The sequence below is a fragment of the Anas platyrhynchos genome, chromosome Z (genome assembly GCF_047663525.1).
Source record: "Anas platyrhynchos isolate ZD024472 breed Pekin duck chromosome Z, IASCAAS_PekinDuck_T2T, whole genome shotgun sequence".
Lineage (NCBI taxonomy): Eukaryota > Metazoa > Chordata > Aves > Anseriformes > Anatidae > Anas > Anas platyrhynchos.
This window is the reverse complement of record NC_092621.1, coordinates 45,374,370-45,388,229: the sequence shown is the minus strand read 5'-3', so window position 1 is coordinate 45,388,229 and position 13,860 is coordinate 45,374,370.

Sequence of the window (13,860 nt, the reverse complement as noted above, 5' to 3'; positions counted from 1 at the left end):
TATCGCAAGTCAGGCAGGCGGGGCAGGAGGCCGGCGTGGCTGACCAGGAACATTCTGATGGAGATTAGGCAGAAACAGAGAGTGTTTTGCTACTGGAAGGAGGGCCGGGTGTCATGGAAGGAATACAGGGATGCTGTTCGTGTTTGTAGGGAGAAAATTTTTGTGGCTAAAGCACACCTAGAGTTGAAGCTGGCTGTGTCTGTGAGAGAAAATAAAAAGGGTTTTTTTAGATACGTGAATGGAAAAAGGAGAACTAAAGAATACATAGGGCCGCTCCTTGATAGGGAAGGTCTCCTCACAGACAATGACATAGGCAAAGGAGAGATGCTTAATGCCTTCTTTGCCTCTGTCTTCAATGCCGATGATGGGCTTCGGGACCCAGGGTGCCCTGAGCTGGAGGACCGGGACGGTGGGGATGACAAACTCCCAACCGACCCTGAACGTGCGCGGGGTTTGCTACTCCACCTGGATCCCTACAAGTCCATGGGTCCGGATGGGATTCATCCCCGGGTGCTGAAAGAGCTGGCGGACGTCATCGCGGAACCTCTCTCAATTATTTTTCAATGATCCTGGGAATCTGGAGAGGTCCTGGTAGACTGGAAGCTGGCAAATGTTGTGCCAATTTTCAAGAAGGGTCAGAAAGAAGACCCTAGCAATTACAGGCCTGTCAGTCTCACGTCAGTGCCTGGTAAAATCATGGAGAAGATGGTTCTCGAACTTATTGAGGCGCACCTGGGGGACAAAGCAGTCATTGGTCCCAGCCAGCATGGGTTTGTGAAGGGTAGGTCCTGCCTAACTAACCTGATTTCCTTTTATGATAAGATCACCCATATGGAGGACCAAGGGAAACCAGCTGATGTGATTTTTTTGGACTTCAGCAAGGATTTTGACACGGTTTGCCATAGGATCCTACTGGACAAAATGTCCACCATACAGCTAAATAAAAACATCATACGATGGGTGAGCAATTAGCTAACGGGCAGGGCCCAGAGGGTTATGGTAAATGGGGCTGCGTCAGGCTGGCGGGCGGTCACCAGTGGGGTCCCTCAAGGCTCCATTTTAGGGCCAGTACTTTTCAATATTTTTATAAAAGATCTGGATGTAGGAATAGAAGGTATTTTGAGCAAGTTTGCTGATGACACCAAACTTGGAGGAGTTGTGGACTCTGTTGAGGGTGGAAAGGCCTTGCAGAGAGATCTGGATAGGCTGGAGAGCTGGGCGATCACCAACCGCATGAAGTTCAATAAGAGCAAGTGCCGGGTCCTGCACCTGGGACGGGGAAGCCCTGGCTGCACGTACAGACTGGGCGATGAGACACTGGAGAGCAGCCTAGAAGAGAGGGATCTGGGGGTCGTGGTAGACAGCAAGTTGAATATGAGCCAGCAGTGTGCCCTGGCAGCCAGGAGGGCCAACCGTGTCCTGGGGTGCATCAAGCACGGCATTGCTAGTAGGTCAAGGGAGGTGATTGTCCCGCTCTACTCTGCGCTGGTGCGGCCTCACCTCGAGTACTGTTCTGGGCACCACAGTATAAAAAGGACATGAAACTGTTGGAGAGTGTCCAGAGGAGGGCTACGAAGATGGTGAAAGGCCTGGAGGGGAAGATGTACGAGGAACGGCTGAGGGCACTGGGCCTGTTCAGCCTGGAGAAGAGGAGGCTGAGGGGAGACCTCATCGCAGTCTACAACTTCCTCGTAAGGGGGTGTCGAGAGGCAGGAGACCTTTTCTCCATTAACACCAGTGACAGGACCCGCGGGAACGGGGTTAAGCTGAGGCAGGGGAAATTTAGGCTTGACATCAGGAGGGGGTTCTTCACAGAGAGGGTGGTTGCACACTGGAACAGGCTCCCCAGGGAAGTGGTCACTGCACCGAGCCTGTCTGAATTTAAGAAGAGATTGGACTGTGCACTTAGTCACATGGTCTGAACTTTTGGGTAGACCTGTGCGGTGTCAAGAGTTGGACTTGATGATCCTTAAGGGTCCCTTCCAACTCAGGATATTCTATGATTCTATGATTCTATATGTTCGAGTCAATACTGGGGCCAGTACTGGCCAGAACATTTTCATGCAGATAGTGGGACAGTGTACATCCTCAGCAAATTTACACGTGATACACAATTGGAAGGAGTGTTTGACAGACCGGATAGTTGTGCTGCCATCCAAGAGGGACTTCGATAGACTGGCAAGCAACTTTGCAGGTAAGAACCTATGGTTCCCAGTGGACAGCAAGTTGGCCATGAGGTAGCAGTGGAGGCTCGCAGCGCAGAAGGCCAACATGCTGGGCTGCACAAGGAAGAGCATCTCCAAATGGTCAAAAGGTGGTGATTCTCCTACAGCACAGTTTGCTCAGGGGTACCAATGCTTGGAGATACTCAGATCCCAGCTGGGCATACACCTAAGCAACCTGCTTAAGGTGAATCACTCTGAGCAGAGGAGGTTTGACTAGAGGTTGGAGCCTTCCAACCTTAACCATTCTGTGAAGTATGTAGGACAAACTGAATTCTGGCTAACTGCTAGTGCTATTACTTAAAAATGAAGAGCTTTAGATACCAGGCAGATTGCTTAGCCAAAGACCAGTTTGGCCCTTGTAGCCCAGTGTCAGAACACAGGACAATAATTCTAACCTAACTATATGCATACTTCCAATCTCATTTTCCTGTTAATAACTCACAAGGTCTTCAAGTCCTTCTTCTCTTTCTTGCCCTCAGTCATAAAACAAAATCCTGAAAATGCTAACTAAGTGTGTCTGGAAATGCTGCACAACACGTAAAACATATGCATAACACATAAAAATAGATAACACCTTGAGAGTTTAACTCAATAAATCAGATATACCTTGTATTGCTAACTCATTCTTTCTCAAAAACAGACCAGACAGTCTTAAATCTTCTGAGCTCTTAGAAGCCAGGGCAGTATAATTCTTATAACATGCTGCAAAATTGTCCTTTAAAGTTTGTCTGCCAGATGATGTGTTATTCAGCTTGAATAAACCTGAGAGACTGATTCCGCAAGTGTTACAAAGTATTGATTCATTTCCTTCAAGTGTCTGGTTAAAGGGTAACTTGAGGAAAATGCAAAGTTTTGTCCTTAAATAAATATTGTATATAAATGGATCATGTCAGCAACACTCAGATTTCATGATTGCCTGGAGTGGGAACTGGCTAATGAGACTTGTCAGCTCCATTGGATTTGTTGCAGATATTTGTGTAGAGCAGTTTTGAATGTTTCAGAAAAATATGTGAACATTCGAAAGGTTTGTGGAACAGTCTCAGTTTTGCTCTGGGCCTGGTTAAACCGAATCAGCATAATTGTTCTTCAGAGGATCTTTTATTATGTGTTACACATTTCACTTTACAAATATAAATTATTTCAGAAATGGAACAGAGCTTTCCATTAGGAGCAGTAGTCATAAGAAATGGTTTATGGAGATTACGGTTGAGTTTGGTTCCCGTAATCCCTTTTTTTCCTTCAGGAAAAAATAAAAAGCATTTGCTTCCTCATGCTTGATTTTACTTTTTTGAATTTTGATTGACACCAAATCATGAAGGGAAAGACTTAAAAGTAGTGCACATGCAAAAAGAGAGTGAAAAAGACTAGAAGTGGAAAGACACTTTTTTTTTTCCTTTTTGGAGGGGAGGGGGGATGGAGTCAGGAGGTACGTAGCAAGGTGTCCTCAAGCAATAAGAAAGTCAGGATTTAAAGCCTCCTAACCAGATAATATGCAAATGCAGTGTGATATATGAGACTGGACATGCAGCTTTCGTAGCTACAATCAGAAAACTTGGAATGCACAACCCTTGTAAACAGGCCGTCTGACTTAATCGTCAGGTCAAACCTAGCCAAAGTATTGCTCATCAAATAAAACTGTAGGGTTGCCTTGAAATTGTGATGCCAGCTGTGAATTGTTAAGCTTCTATGATGTTCAAAAATGAAGGAAAATCTGCATATAGCTGTAAGCATAAAGAACATTTTTTTTTAATTCTTTCTGACTCGTTTTAAGCAATTTGCCTCAATTGTGTGAAACATAACCTGATGTTTCAATTTTCAATGAAACATGCAGAGACATACATTCACATCACTCTTTCCCCCTTCCTCCAGCCCCCTCCCCCCCCCCCCAAAAAAAAAAAAAGCCCTAAAATATGTTGGAAAGCAACTCTGAAGCTCCATTAAAAGAAACAACTCCTGTTTAAACGAACAAACAAAAAAATAGATTCTGATAATATGAGTAGAATGCAGTGTTTTATACAAGTTATTTCCTGTGTTTCTTTGCATTATTCATACAGCACATCTAGCAAAATGGGGTAGCTTGATGAAGTGGCAGTTTTTAGAAGAGCATTTTAACTGTGTACAAATATGTTGAAGATGCAAATTGGAGCTAAACAAGTTAAATTGGAGGCTTGTCAAACAATTCACTAGTCAGGTCCTCTAAAGCATGTAAGAATGCTGTGTGTTCATGTAGAAGGCAGGGATATTTTTGTTCATGGGGTATTTTTCCCCAACACTGAAGTCTGTTAACCTCTTTTACTATGAGGATCAGCCTGCCGCTGGTGCCAGAAACCACAAACGTCTGGGCCAGTATGTCAGAGATTATTTCTGCAGAATCAGCTCTCAATATAACAAATATATTAAACCAGTAACCCAAGCACAGAGACATTTCATAGAATGATGTGAACTGCACTGCAAACTGTATCTTTGATTCAGATGAATTCTGAGCCCCTTTCCAATAGTCACTTACTAGTTACGTATAAAGATGAAACTTTTTGTGACATCAGCAACAGAATACAGTACTAGTAAAACTATTGGTGGATATTTTCAAGTCTTTGGTTGTGTGTGAAATTGCAAATGAAAGTATAATTGGAGAAATTCTGTGACATGATTTTATAACATCAAAAAAAATCGTTATGCCAGTTAAATTAATTTAATGAAATAATCAAAAACGTTTTGTGTTTTATATGAGAAAACTAAGTTGTCATGTATGCCTTTTCTTGGGTTAATATCATTTACAGCTATTGTCAGGTACCTGATCACTGCAGTATGTCACATTTCTATTTCAAAGCAATATGTCACCTGCAAGTTTGTGCGCACAGGTACATGCACATACTGTGGCACTGATGTCCAAACAAAGTGAAACCTATTCCTAGTTTATTAAGCATGTCCAAATGCAAGTATCAATAATTAAAACTTTGTAAAACCACAAAATGGTAAATTTAATTCATATGCCATAATAAAGTCTTACTGTCCAAAGCAAACATATATCTTCCTCAGCCACAAGCAAATTCTCAGTTCCTTTGAGCTATACCATTCAAGTATTTTCTGTGGATCACTTTAACCAGTAAACTCCATGTTGATATATTTTTTTTCAGGTTGTAGCATATAGAATAAGCTATCTATAGATCACAAAAAGAATCTACATGTATGACTTACAAAAGTAATTACTGCTACCGGTAAAAGCACACTTTTTTTTTTTTTTTTTTTTAACCTTTAATTTACCTCAAGAAGATGTAATAAGCTTCCTTATTAAATAAATAAATAAAATCAGTCTTATTTAGGGATTGAATCACAACCTTAATATTTTTTTTTTCCTAATTTTTTAAATAGAGTAGATTTCTTTTTGTGTGTTCATATGTAGTATTTGATATTAAATTAGTTTAAAATGGTTGATTTTGCTAACACATTTTGGTAGCATAATCCAGTGCCAAAGAGTAGGAGAATTTACTGCATTTGGAAGAATATTTTTCTTTCTGAGCATGATAGGTTGCTGACCTGAAATAGCCTTGCAAATTTGGTCTCACTGGGCAGCACTGCATGGTAGACCTGCCTGCCCCTGCACAGTGCTCTCTTGCACTGAAGGCTTCATTCCCCTCTGTAAACAAAAATGCTTAAAGTATGGTAAGTAAAACAAGCCAAAAAGAAAAGAACAGCCAAAGACAAAGAGAAAAATAAAGATGCTGAGTTTCTTCTGCTTCCTGGAAATTCCAGAGAATTTCCACAACATGGAAGATTACAGTCAGCCCAAAGCTTTCCAGCCCTGTTTCAAATTCTTCTGTTCCTCTGTGTCTGTCCTAGAGGCTGATTCTGCCAGCATGACACAGACTGTAAGTGTAAGGCAGAAGTCCCTCGCTACCTTTGCCAACTGTCAAGTGTTTTCCATTGACCTCCACCCAGATGAAAAGAACACGGAGAAAATACAGTCTTAGGTATAACGAAATGGAAAAAAATAGCAGAAAAAGGAGTTCCCAAGAGCATTCTTATCACAGCTGCTGATATATATATATAGAAGAAAAAAACTAAGTGCCTAAGTGGTTAATGCAAATTTTCTGATCAGTACCATCCTTTCACAACATGACATTTAAATTCTTTTAGCTGAATGGGACTTATGTGATTTTCTAAAACAGAATGAGATTAGTAAGTACTTAGTGCTGGGACAAATTAGAGCCTAAATTATTACATCATCTCGGAAAGACCACAAAAAGGAGAGAGACTCTACTTTGTTTCTAGAAAGACACATTATATTGATTCCTAAAAATTAAAAAAAAAAAAAAAAAAAAAAAAAAGGAAAAAGAAATTAACCCTTATGTGGTTATGTGGTAGTAGATTGTTTTGACACTGTCATTATCTAGATTTATGTATGTATCTTTCAGCTTCACTCAAGACCTAATTCTCCTCAGTCACTCCGAAGGCTTGAGGACTAGTAATTGTTAGAGTCCTCCATGGATTACTTCTGATCCTCAAAGACATGAGAGCAATTCCAAATTAACTTCCAAATACATTTATGTAAACTATGTATCCCGTCTCAGAAAGAATAATCCACTACATTCACATATAAACAGAACCTTTAAATATGCAACAGATGTTCCATTTTTTGTAAAGCTCTTGAATTCATTGACAGGCCTTTGGCTAAACTGATGAATTAATTTGTTCAGGGCGGATTTCATAAATCCTCTAATAATTCTTACCCTTACACATCTTGACTTGATTTCTGAGGTCTACAGCATGTGTTTTAAATGTTTTAACCTTTACTACTTTAATCAGGTAACATTTATTTCAGGACTGGATGATGATCAGTCATTGAAAGATATAGTTGACTGGGAAATAAAATGCAATTTGTCAGTTAAACAAATGTCCTCTACATCCGAAATAAGAAGAAATCAGTCTGTATTACTGGATCCCTGAAATGATTAGCTGTTTTGATGTCACTCTCCCTTTCAAGAACATACAGTGCTGGATTGCCAAGTATTGCTGAATGCAGTGCTGGTAAGCAGAAAACCACAGTTACCATGCGTATGTATAGTGAATTTTAAGGGTGGTTTGAATGTAAGCCTTTACCTCTATGCTGAGACTTAGTTGTATCTTTTAAAGATATTTTTCTTTAATATTCAGAGGTCAGATACCCATTTAAACAGCAATGAAATTATTCTGAAAAGCAATTTCTGTATAAGATGCTTGCTTTGGAGAGGTCTTTTCCTATGGTAATGCCTCTGATGCAATTATATCAAACAACTTAAAGGGGGGTTATTGACAGATGTGCAATAAAATGTGCATGTAGAAAAAATTTTGTCTTTCATTGCTAGGTAACTGGCATGCCAGCTGCCCACTGAATAAACCTGTATATGTTTTCTTACTATAATGGACATTCAGAGGCCCACAGGTTTACAGTCTTTCAGAAATTATAGCAATGTGTTATATTTATAGTATTTTTATTTCTGGTGAAAACCTTTAACAGAGCAAGAGATTATTTTTTTGCCTCTTCCATAAGGTTTGTCGGCATTTGGAATATATATTCTGTGGACTTTTCTGAACCACCATGAAAAAATATGAACATAAATTTCCATATTAACAGTGCTTAATGTTTATTCTACTGATCTTATCAGCCATTTGGTACATTCCCAAAAATCTCAGGTGCTTCTGTCTGTTCTCACATGCCTTAGTTATATGCCTTGGTTCCACCTTTATAATGACTTTCATAATTTTATTTTTTTACCAGTAATAAAATACTTGTGCACACATGTGTAGATATTAAAATTCAACAGTAGTAACAAACACATTTGGTGGTGTTCCATATTTAAATTAGAAAAATATTGTTCTCATACTAAATGTAGTAATATCTAAAATTGTCTGAAGAGGTCAGAACATTTCTTTAAGACTTTAAATTGAACTTGTAATAAGGTGCTGTATTCTTGAATATGATGATGTCTTGTAATGCTAATTCTAGCTCTTGAATATAGGTTTATCTAGGTTTAGAAAGGTCTGGATACATCAGTTCTGGGTTTTTGTTAGTAGTTCCAACCTGTATGAATCCACAGAATTACTCATGTGTTATAACCTAATTGGGGAAGCTAAAATCCACTCTATAGCAGTTGATGCTTTCTTGCTCTGGAGCATGAAAATGAACTCTGGAGTATGTCTAAATGAACTCTGTTGTATCAAGCACAATTAGGAACTTGTAAGAATTGCAGGATTAAAAAATATATAATGAAAACAAACCAGCACATCTGCATTCTGCCTTCAGAAATAAACTGAATCCTAGTTAAAGTCAAGCTAGGTGGTTTAAGTGTATTTGAAGGATGTCGGCAAATAAGAGTTTTTAATCTAGGCCAATTATGTATCTAGTATCTTACTTCCTGTATCTCCACAGTGAAAATGTTGTTCATGAATGGGATCTCCATTTCACTGGAGAAGAAATAGTTGAAAAATGAAACTTCGGCTTATGATGTTGTATTTGTTTTAGAAGTCAAAATGAACAAGCAAACAAAATCAAAACAACAACAACAACAAGAGTAAGCAAGCAACCAAGAAAGTAACAAACCAACTAAAAAAAAAGCTACTCCAATATATTTGGGAAACAGAAAACCTAACAAAGTTTTCTTTTATTTATTTATTTGTTTGTTTGTTTGTATGTTTGTTTCTTTGTTTATTTTCCTTTTGATATTGTCCATCAGGTTCTTGCCAGTTCCTCCATAGGGCACAACATTAATCTCAACTATCACCCACCTGGCTAACTAGTAGAAGTGAAAAAAATGTTTATTAACTGCCTCCTGTCTGCCTTGCCTTTGACAAAGCCACTCATACTGGCCTACCTACCCAGCTGACAAATTTCATTAGGCCTTAAATATGTAGTTTTCACAGAGATTTTTTGTGAGCTAAAGAATCCATTCTTAGTAATTCTTAACACTTGATTGGATGAAGACCTGAGCAGCATGATCTTGGATGAAGACCTAAGCAATATAATCTAGATTAAATTTAGTCCTGCTTTCAGCAAGAGGTTGGATATAAAACCTCTTCCAACTAAACTTGACAAAGGTTTTGTGGTTCAGTCTGTTCTAGGTGAAGTTGGTCCAAAGATTTGAATATTATTAGGAGAGACTGGTAGATAGTATAATCACATCTCACCACTTTGCAGTTATATGGACGATTACAATACATAAAATTCAATATAAAGTACAGTTTGCACATAAACTGAATGTTACTTGTCCTGTTAACTGCTGTACAGCTCTCTCTGGAGCAACCAGAATTCATTGTAATGAAAGACCCTTTAAAAGCTATATCTGGAAAAGTCAGTAAAAATCTCCTGGTGTATAATTTGATTCATAGGTCATATTTACCACACTGGTTCTATTCTATAAATGGCAAGAAATGATAATATCTGAGAAATATACCGTTTTTTTCTCATGCACCAGAGGGAATGTCCTGTGGGGTAAATCTAGGCTGGTTTTCTCAGGGATCAGGACTATTGCTAATGTGCCATCTAATTATCAATTAGAAGGCAAACAGCTCTTGTGCCTTGAAATTGCTCACCAAAACCAAACCTAGCCACTAGGGAAAATGCCTAGAGGAATTTTCAAAGTGTTGTCAGACACCATAGTTTATAAATACAAAATGATCTGCAGTATGTTGTAGAAACAACTTTGTGATTGAACAAATGCTGTACAACCAACTCTGGCATGTATTTGTGCAAAATAGGTGATAGGATAAACCTGTAATTTAAAACCAAATGTACCATAAGCTGCAGGAAGTTGTTATTTAATTTTCTTCAAATACTTTACTTAACAATATTTTCTGTCACAGCATCTCTGATACCCAGCCAGTAACATATTGCAGCGTACACTGACAGCAGCAATACATTTTACAATTAGACAAACAAATGCAGGGAGTTTGAATGAAAGAATTGCTGAGAGAACAAAGAACACTTACAGCAATCAGGAAAAAAAAATTAAAAAAATCCTTTGCTTCTTAGTTTCTCATTTCAGAGCTTCAGATTCACATTGGTAAACTCAAGTTCCAAGATCAGCTTTTATTGTTATGTATTGTTTTCTACCAAAAATTAGAGTTCCATACAGTCAGTATATAAATCTGCAATGAAATAGAATCATTTGTGCCAAGACTGGTTAAAGCAATTTTGTGTAAACACAGAAATCATTTTACTATATCAGCTAAAGTGGATGTGGTCATTTGCAGAAGATTATCAGAGAAGACTGTATGGCTTGGTGATTGACTCTGTGCTCTTTGTTTTGGAATGAATGTGCCTCTAAGCTGAGAAAATAGAGTACTGTTTCAGTCTGCATACCACTTTCAGTGAAAACACATTACCAAAAGTAGCTACCATCATTTAGGAAAGACTGTTTCAACTGGCAAAAACAGCTGGTTTACATGTCTACTGAAAACTTATGCTAGTATTGCAATATAAGTAGTATGATATCTAACAATATACTTAGACTAAAAATTACTGAAATAATTTGTTTAGGTAAGATATTCTAAACAAGACCTCTTGTGCCAGCACAGTTCATATCTAAATTAAAAGAATCCCCGGGTATAACCATAAAAATAATTGCATCAGAAAATGTGCCCTTCTGCTTGCCTACAGTGACATGGCTTTATATTAGTCGACTGGGATATCAAGTAGTAGTTTAACCACATCAATGCAGCAAGTGTGGACTTTTGATTTATTTCAGGTAAGCTTTGCAGTCTGCATCGTGCTCTGTCTTACTGAAATAAAGCCAATAACTGCCTGTAAGAAAGTCAGTTTAAATATAGCCTAGCTTAATTAGTATCCATTGATAGCTAAAACTCTTAGATGTGTATGATAATACCTACCTAGTTTATGTGTTCTTTCAGATGCATTGCAGCTGTGGCCTCTTAGGATGAGCGGTAGCACAGGCATTTAGACAGGGAGAAAAGACTTGTCCATGTAGCTAGTTCCTACAGAATTCCTATAGTTTTCTGAGGAAAAACAAATACAAAAATGAAAGCAAACAAACAAACAAAAACACATTTATTCTAACAATTATAGCAGTCTATCACTTTAAAATATTGTCTGTCATTTGAGTTGACAAAGAAGAAGCCTTAAGGTGCAGAAACCAAACCTTGAAAAGCATTCCAGCCACATCATAAGCCTGAATTTTATAAAAAGCCTTAATCTAAATTCTGATACTTTTATATGTAAAATATATGTAAAACAGTTCAGATAACTGGGACGAAGACATGGAACATGATCTTTTATTTCCTTCTCATCTTCCTTTTTCCCTGTTTTCCTTTTGACTTCAGGAAGGAATTCTAGGGCCAGAGGAGACCTAGAATTAGAGACCTAATTTGTAAACTCCAGGCTTTCAAAAAGAGATGCCACAGCTGCGAGATATATCCATATGTATATTTGCTGACTCACAAAATTATTTATGTCCAAGCTTCCTACAGATGGAGCTATAATGCAGTTTGTAAGGGCCTGTTTTCTTTCACAGCAGATAAAGGGATGACATCTCCACAAATGGGATCCTTATTTAGATGCCTTATGTCATATTTCCAATTTACTTGTTTTACTTGAATTAACTTTTTCAGAAAAGGTTATTTTTAAAGGCACAGCTTTTGCTAGGTCAACTCTTATGCAAAAAAGCGGCTTATGAGGTTGCTGATATTCATTTTGTTGCCATTTAATACTAATGCATTTAGCTTAGTAATTCCTTCAATCCCTTCTTCAATATGGCAGCTAATACAGAAGGATAAAAAACAAACAAACAAATAGCAAATGCATTTGTAGAAAAAAAGGCAAAGACACAAATGCAGCATCATTGCTATAATGTCCTACTATCATTGCATGACTTCTGCTATTTTATCTTTTCTGTTATCTGTCTATATTATAGGCTTTCTGGATCAAAGCAATTTTCTCCACATGTTGATATTTATCAATAGTATTTTAAAGCCTTTAGTTTAGGAGAAAAAAAAAAAAAAAGGCAAATGTCTGTAATTTGATGGGTTTGTATTCTTGCAGAAGACTAAAGAAACATATTACATGGTGTCTTTCATATTCTTCAGATATATTCTAAGTATTTATCCTTTCTAGTCTTCCATTGTGCTGCTTACTTAACAGTCAGCAAATAAGAAAATGCCTCAGCTGGCACCATGGACAGAGGCCCCCTGTGAGGTGTCTGGAGTTGTAGATAGTACACTCCTGACAACACTTACTTGTGTATAAATAGAAGACCTAAATTATTTTGTTAGATTCACTGAATTATCTGCATTGGGAGACTCTGAAGGTGAATAATTCTTCCCTAAGAATTGGACAAAAAGAACAATTCCTGCTATTATGAAATATCTTTAGTTTGTGGGATGAGGGGGAGAGGAGGTTCAAATTATCAAATGATAACTGGAAGAATCTCTGGTCATACCCCCTACCACATGACAGGAGAATAATTGAAAACACCAATGAATCTATAGTCCAAACTTTTAACATGACACTGGCAGACTTCACTTTTTGGTAGTCATTCCTCTGCCTTCCCAGAATATACTTTAAGCTCAGTGCAATGTCCTCCTTTGCTACATCTAATAACAACATGCAGCTCTGACTCCAGGATTCACACAGTCCACAGAACCACAGAGTGACTGAGGTTGCAAGAAACCTCTGGATGTCATCTGGTCCAAGCTGCTGCTCAAGCAGTACTACTTGAAGCAGGTTGTCCAGGACCGTGTCCAGGGAGCTTTTGAAGATCTCCGGGGGGGAGAGTCCACAACAAGAGAGGGAGCCTCTCTGTGCCAGTGCTCAGTCGCCCACAGAGTAAAGTAAAGAAGTGTTTCCTGGGGTTCAGGGAGTATTTCCTGTATTTCAGTTGCCTCTTGTTCTGCAACTGGCCACCTCTGGTATCTACCTAGCTGCATCCTCTTTGCAACCTCCCTTAAATCCAGACCCACTTCACGAGGCAAGCAGGGACTTCCATTTTTATTTCCTTCATGAAAAATGGAGCAGAGATGGAAGATATTTGCTATCCCCAAATGACAGCATAATTCAAACACAGCTTCTGGAATTTCAGCTCTGCATCGTAACTCACCATTCCCACTGACATGAAAAAATAGAACATCTGTTTGTGTGTATGTTGGGGGCCAAGGAGTGTATTTGTCCTACAAATATTATTAGCATTAATTTCCTGTTCAGCATTTTATCACACTGTCTATAGATGTAGACTCCTTGTTGATAAAAAGGGATTAAAGAATTCACTCGTTTACACTGGAGTGTTTTGGTCACAGACAGTTTTACATCTGCCACACCTGCAGGACTCATACAGGCAGGTTCTCAAGACTGGATAGAGATGAGGTACCACTCAGTCCTGAGACAAAGCATTGTGTCTTAACTCAGTGCCAATCATCAAATCTTTTTGCATATGAAGTTAGGCTCCCTTTTCACAGTGTAGTCTTCCATAAGATTGTATTTTGTTCTTCATATGCAAGATACAAGCAAAAAAAAATCCTCTGCTAGGGGTCCTAGGATTCCATTTTGGGTGGGCTGCTAATTTTGCCTAAAGCCTAAGGGCTGAGGAGAGATTCTAGAATGAGCAGGAGATTCCTGCTTGGCAGAATATAGGCCTGAGGCCTGCAGAATAGC